Source organism: Curcuma longa, chromosome 19 (assembly GCF_044706935.1).
Source record: "Curcuma longa cultivar G26 ecotype Majalengka, Jawa Barat chromosome 19, ITB_CL_G26_1.1, whole genome shotgun sequence".
Lineage (NCBI taxonomy): Eukaryota > Viridiplantae > Streptophyta > Magnoliopsida > Zingiberales > Zingiberaceae > Curcuma > Curcuma longa.
In genome coordinates, this window is record NC_133879.1 from 4,503,688 (window position 1) to 4,511,210 (window position 7,523).

Genomic DNA, 7,523 nt, shown 5'->3' on the forward strand with positions numbered 1-7,523 from the left:
ACCTGATCGATTACTAGGCTTAATGAGAAAAAGTTATGAGCCTTAATCGATTCCTTGATCGATTAAGCCTCTGGGTTCGAATTGGTTACTTCCGAAATCATACCAAATTCTCCGATCTGATTGATTGAAATCATACTAAGTTTATGATTCAAATCATACCAAGTTTATGAGATGGCTAGGCTATAAAAGAGAAGGCTTGCAAAGGGTTTGAGACACACGAAACAAATCCTTTTGGTAGCCGGAACCCTATTTGGTCGGCAGCCACCACCTCCTCTTCCTCTTCTCTTTTCTCTAAGATAAAGAGAAGGAAGGAAAGTTTGCTAGCCATTGGAGAGTAGAATTCTGGTGGAGAAATTCTCGAAGGATCGTTGCCCACACAACATTCGAGAAGAGGAGAGGAATACAGCAGAAGATCGATGGGTCATCCACATCCTTCACAACAGTCCGAAGAAAAGGTATAATTTAATGTTTTCGTGTTAATTAAATTATCCTTTTTATCTTGGATCCTGTAAACCAAACACAAGAGCCCAATAATCTAAATGCGTCGATCAAATTTTGTTTGATCGACTATGAGGGTAACTTGAAATCGTTTCTGGAAAAATTTTTGTTCTACAAGAATCAACCGAAACTGTTTTTCAAGACTTTCCCATCATTAAGGATATAGTTTCTACAAAGAAACTCTGAGTGTTTCTAAGCCTCCACAGCATTGAAGGTTTGGGCATTCAAAGTACCCTCAGGTACTTTGGGTGGTTCTTCAGTCAAGAACCTAGCTAGATTAAGAGTGGTCAAGTAGAAAAATATTTTCTGCTGCCACCTTTTGAAATTCATTCCTGTGAATTTCTCTAGCTTCTCAACGTGATTGATTGGGACTGACCCAATCGGTACAGTAGGAGTCGTTACCTGCACCTGTTGAGTAGTTGGCTCTACTACTGTCATCTCAACTTGGCCCGCAGCCATCGTAACAGATACGAATCTGTTTTAAGTATTGTTGACAATCTTTGCCAGAGAGAGCTGAGTGGCCGAGTCGCCGATTGCCGAGTCGAGTGACCGAGTTGAGTGGCGGAGACATCGAGTGGTCAAGACGTTGAGTGGCCAAGTCACCGAGCTGAGTTGCCGAGCCGAGTGGCCGACTGCCGAGCTGAGTTGCCAAACTGAGTGGCTGAGACACAGAGTGGCCGAGACGCCGAGTGGCCGAGTCACCGATAGGGGTGAGTATTCGGTTAAAACCGAACCGAACCGAATAAACTGAAAATCGAATAAACCGAATTTTTTCGATCAAACCGAATCGATCGAATTTTCAACAATAACCGAATAAACCGAACCGATATAATATCGGTTAATTCGATTTTTAACCGAATTAACCGATTTTTCTAACTCAAATAATTTAATTCAATTAAAATGATGATAAAGGTTGATTCAATTAAAATGATGGTATGCCCAATCCGGCTTGCTAGGTTCATTGGCAACGCTATTTATCTTACTTCTATTACTTGCTCGGGATTTATCTCCAATTCACCAAAGTTTCCCAGCACTCCAGAATTAACGATTCTCATTATTGAAGACATTTTAACTACTGAATTCATGATAAACCTGAACTTATTCTTAGATAGCAAGGACAGAAAGCAAGTTTCAATGGACTCATATGGATCTCGCTCCTTCGCTCATGCAATTTCATGCCTTGCAGGAAAATTTAGCAAGAAAATCAATAGGACATTTTGGAGCTTCCTTAACTAAGGAGCATGAAGGACAGCTAGCTTACATCTTCTTCGAAAACTAGACTGAAGCGTCTGCGGCGAGAATAATGGGAAGGTGCTTGCGGCGAGAACAATGGGAAGGTGCTTGCGGCGAGAGCGACGGGAGAAGATTAGGGCAGAAGAAGTTGAGGAGTCGAGACGGGAGTTGTTGGCTTGTTGTGGCGTGAGTGAGCGAGCGACCAAGAGCATCGAAGACTAGGCAACGTCAGGCGTCGGCAACCGGAGCGACGGGAGAAGATTAGGGGAGAAGATTAGGGCAGACCGGCAGAGGAAGCAAAGGAGTCGGGACTCCTCGGGACGGGAGTTGTTGGCTTGTTGCGGCGTGAGTGAGCGAGCGGAGAATGGAGATTGATTTAGGGTTTTTTACTTTTTTTTTAGCAACTTTACATTTAAGTCCACTAATTTTTGGTTTTTTCGGTTTAACCGAATAACAAAATTTAAAATCGAAACCGAACCGAAATAACCGATTTTTTTAATAAAAAAAATTGAAATTTTGAAATAACTGAACTGAAATTTTAAATTCGGTCGGTTCGGTCGGTTCGGTCAGTTTATTCAGTTTAATCGAATTCTTGCTCAGCCCTAGTCACCGAGCCGAGTTGCCGAGCTGAGTGGTCGAGTGCCGAGCTGCATGGCCGAGACACAGAGTGGCCGAGACGCCGAGTGGCCGAGTCACCGAACCGAGTTGCCGAGCTGAGTGGCCGAGTGCCGAGCTGCGTGGGCGAGACACAAAGTGGCCAAGTCACCGAGCTGAGTTGCCGAGCTGAGTGGCTGAGTGGCTGAGTGTCGAGCTAAGTGGCCGAGACACAAAGTGGCTAAGATGCCGAGTGGCTAAGTCACCGAGCCGAGTTGTTGACCCGAGTGGCCAACTACCAAGCCGAGTTGCCGAGGCACGCGTTCAACGCAGTTTCCTTAAAACAGATTCGTCCCCTCCGGTGGTGCTTAGAGGTCACGATGGACATCTATTTTCTAGGATACAACGACAAGACTGGAGAAACAATGAAGCACAGATCATCAAGTATACATAGCAAGCATGAATCTCAAGTAATTATTAAATTTTTAAAAATAGTTTAATAGTTTTTCTTGAAAGTATTTTTAAAACTTGGTAGTTTAATTATTCTTATCATCTCACCCATTCTAAGTGTCCCAGTACATGACATACAAGGGTTGTCTTATGGGTTTTGTGAGATATTGTGTCAATTTTATCTTACTTGATTTAATTTGAGTTTTAATGAGTGTTTAACCTTGTGTTAGATTCAAGTTTGACCATTGGTCAGTTAAGTCCACATTTTAAAAATTGGCTTAGGTTTGACCATTAGTCAGTTAAGTCCACATTTTAAAAATCAACTTCCAGGTCATGGCGAGACATGAGCCTTCTTGGTTATCAGAACAACGATCACTTCCTTAGATAAAGCCTTTTTAAGAAATTATAATCTTAATCAACTTTTTGAAAAATCCTGGTCTAACTAGTCTAGGATGTGGCAAGGAAGCTTCAGTTAGGTCGACTCAGCTAAGAGACCAAGCACAGTACTCCTTACCTCACTTGACTACCTAGACTAAGTTTCCCTGATATACTATCATCTCGCCCTACCTTAGTACTATATTGGGCAAACGTCAAGCAATCATTTATCCTAAACTAATCATTCTAAATTAATCAATAAGTAAATATGATGACATGATATTTATATGTATAAAAAAATAAAACATATGCATGTACATGGTAGGTATGCATTAGTCAATCAAGGTGAATAATTTTTAATTTCTAATAATATATCAAATTCTTGATTTGATATAGTTCGTATACATCGCGAATATATCAACCCACTTTGATATATTTTAAATTTTATTAAATTTTTATTTCATTTGATAATATTTTAATTAATTTCATAATTATAAGTATTTTATTATAATTTTAATCATGTTTTGTTTGGAATATTAATTAATTTATTTTTGAATTATTAATTTGTTTATGTTTGTTTGAATTATTAATTTATTTATATTTATTTGAATTATTAATTTTTTATGTTTGAATATTAATTTATTTTAGTTTTAATTATCAATTTGTTTATGTTTAAATTATTAATTTATTTTAGTTTGAATTATTAATTTGTTTTAGTTTGAATTTTTTAAGTTGTGGATTTAGTTTTATATTTGAATTAAGTTATGTTCCATAATTAAATGAAACTTGATGATAATTAATTTAATTATTTAAATTTAAGTTATTAAATTTTAAATTTGACTTGTTAAAATTAATATATTTATTTGTTTTATTTTTGGTAATTAATTTCAAAATTTTTAGATTTATTTTTGATTTTTTTTAAATTATTTATTGTGTCATAATTAAAAGGTACATAATGGTAATTAATTTTATTATTTAAAATTTGATTTTTGATATTTAAATTTTAATTAGTATTTTTAAACTTTGAAAATTTTTTGTAAGAATTTTTAAGATTTAATTTTAAATTTTTATTGATTAAATTATTAATTTCAAAATTTATCTTGATGAGTTTTAAATTTATCTCATTATTAAGATTATCTTAATTATTTAATTTTAAATTATTAATTAAATTTAAATTATTAGTTTTATATTGATTATTATTAATTTTATCTTGAATTATTATTAATTTTTAGGTTTATTAAATTAATTAAGTTTAAATTATTCAATTGTGAGTTATCTTGGTTGAATAGGTTAAAGACTTGGTCTAATTTTTTATATATATTTGAATTAAATCTAAGTTAATTATTTTATCAGAATTAATTAAATTATTAATGTTGAAATTAGTTAAATTTGAATTTATTAATTGAATTAGAATTTTTATTATTGATAAGTTTTAAGTTTAAATTATTCAAATCATTATTAATTAAATTATCAAAATTAATTTCCATTTTCAAATTAAAATTATTTAAATTTTCTAAGGTTGAATTTTTTAAATTAATTAAATTTAAATTTTCTAAGATTAAATTTGTTAAATTAATTATATTTAAATTATTTAAATTTATTAAATTAGTTGATTTTATATTTTTTGAACTAGTTAAATTTATATTTTTATTAATTAATTAATATTATCTAAATTATTGACAAAAGTAGATCTAGCATGTAAAGTTCTAAACGTATTTTTATAAATAAATGAACTTATCAAAATCGCATCCCCTAATTCCAATTTTACATCTGTCTTCTTCTCCTAGCACCGATTTTTGTAGTGTCCGCATTTCTAACACTTAAAGCACGTAATGTGCTCTTTGGATCATCAAGCTCCTAGCATCGATTGCTCCTTTACTGTCGGTGCTGTCGTCCGAGTCTTATGAGTAGGACACTGATTTTTATAGTATCCTCTCTCCCTGCAGTTGAAATAAATAATATGAAATTTTAAATGAACTTTAAAATACTTTTCTCCCCCTCCATCTTTGCTATCTTGCTCCCGTGGCAGTTATTCCTATCAAGAGCAGGTTTACTGTAATACCCGTAATTTTCCTTCAATAATTCCTTAATATTGATGAATGATAGCTTAAAGAAAAATTTAGTAGAAATACTAAATTGGCCTTGATGTTAAATAGGCTTCTAGCCTTGATGGGCCATTAGTAGGATTTTTCCTAATGAGCTCTATGGTTTAAATGTTCCTTAAGGAATGGATAAGTTAAATGGGCTTATCTCATGTGGGCTTTGCATAAAATAAAAAGAAAAAAATGGAGGAGCCAAGGATTGATCCTTGGACCTCAAGGAAAAGGATTGATCCTTGGACCACAAGGTCTAGCAAGTTTTTCTTATGAAAATGATAGGGGACATGCTACTTAAGGTTAAGGGTACATGAAGGGGCATAAGAACAAGTGAAGGGACACTTTGCTTGCCTTTACTTCATGATTAAAGGAAGTTAATGGAGGAGTTTCAAGAGGGAAGTGTAACTTCCTACTCCACCATCCATTTAAACTCTCCCTCACCGAAAATCAATGCTTTTCTCCACTTTTCTCACCAAAGCAAACCTCTCTCCCTCTCTTGTTCATCTTGGTCGAGAGGCTCTTGGAAGGGATTGTAGGATCGATGTTACGCACTAGAGGGGGGGGTGAATAGCGCGTACAACTTTTTCGAATTCGTTCGTTAACTATAAACACTTACAGCGGAATATTAGAAAATAATAAAGAAGGACACGCGGGATTTACTTGGTTCCTAACCCCCCAGGGTTAGTACGTCCAAGGCCTAATCACGGGAGGCGCCCGTCCACTAGTGGTCTCCTTTCCGAACCGTGTTTGGAGGCGGAGAAACCCGTCTTACAGTCCAATAAGCAAGATAAATAACTGAATAACACAAAGAATAAGTAAGAATTAAAAACCAAACAGGTAGCCTCCGATCTGGAAGTCCGAGCACCGCGTACTCCTCCTGGATCTTCCCCGGTTGCACGTGTCTGGACTCGTTCGCGTTCAGAAGCACCTCTACTTGAGCAGGGAGGTTAAATGGCTTGAATGAATGGCTTCTGCACGTTGATGCCCTTTTATACTGCTCCTGAGTCGACTCAGATGCCAATCTGGGTCGACTCCAGCCTGCGTGGATGATAAAACTTGATCCTTGTCGTTATCTGCTTCCTTAGTCAACTCAAGTGGCATTCTAAGTCGACTCCAGCCTGAATCCGAGAAAACTCAAAAAACCTTTTTTGTAGATCTCTGAAAGGGCTTCGTAACGCATCCGAGTTTGCCTCGTTCTGAGACCCAAGTCAAAAGTTATGGCCTTTTGAAGTTCAGCCTACATTATGGTTTCTGAAAAATAAGCATGCATACAAAGAAGCAAACCTAACTTTACCTTGTGAGTCTAACTTTGGATTTCTCCTGAAATCCTGAATTAGTCTGACGCCTCCTGTTCCACTCTGGGAACGCGCCCTTACCCACTCCACTCAGGAAAATTTATGCCAACCAAGTCCTCTAGACTTGTTGGACTTGTGCTCGGCTCTGTCGTTGCCCCCCAGGACTTGAAATGCAACTAATCCTCCTGATCAGTCCATTTTTCCGCTGCAACTTGGTCCTCCTGACCAAGTCCAGCCATCTGCAACTTGATCCTCCTGACCAAGTCCAGACTTGTGCCTGGTGCACTTTGACTCTGCCAAGACTTTAGCCTGATCCTCCAAATCAGGACTTTCCCTTTGCCTAGCCTACAACTAGGACTTTTCCTTGCCCAGCTTCACTCACTAGGACTTCTCTTGCCCAATCTTCCAGATTAGGACTTCCACTGCCTAGTCTAACCAACTAGCTTACTTCCATACATCCAAACATGAAGTCCTGTTTGGATCACCCCTTTCACTTCCACACATCCAAACATCAAGTCATGTTTGGATCACCCCTTGGTCAAACTGACCTACTTAGGTGTATTGTCAAACATCGAAACTCTAGGCAAGATCTTAGTGCATCTTGCACCAACAGGGATCTCTATCAACAAAGCTCCCAAGGCTAGAGGAAGGGATCTAGGAAGGTTTGAAGGATCTAGGGAGAACAAGGAGAAGAAGCAAAGAGATTTCAAGACTTCATCTTCTTTCTTTAGGGTATAAAAATTCTCTAAACGCTAGGTAAGACTCCCCTCACCTTGCAACATAATAGCTATGATGAAGTTTTCCATGAATTCCTAATGTTTTACATGTTGTTGTTGAAAGAGCATGAGAGACCTTGTTTTAAAAGTTCGGCCATGTTGATGTTAGGGTTTTAAAAACATGTTTTTGAATAAGCTATGTTACATATGATTCATGATGATGTTTAAGTATAAACTTGGGTTTTTCCATGTGGTTAAAGTTTAGG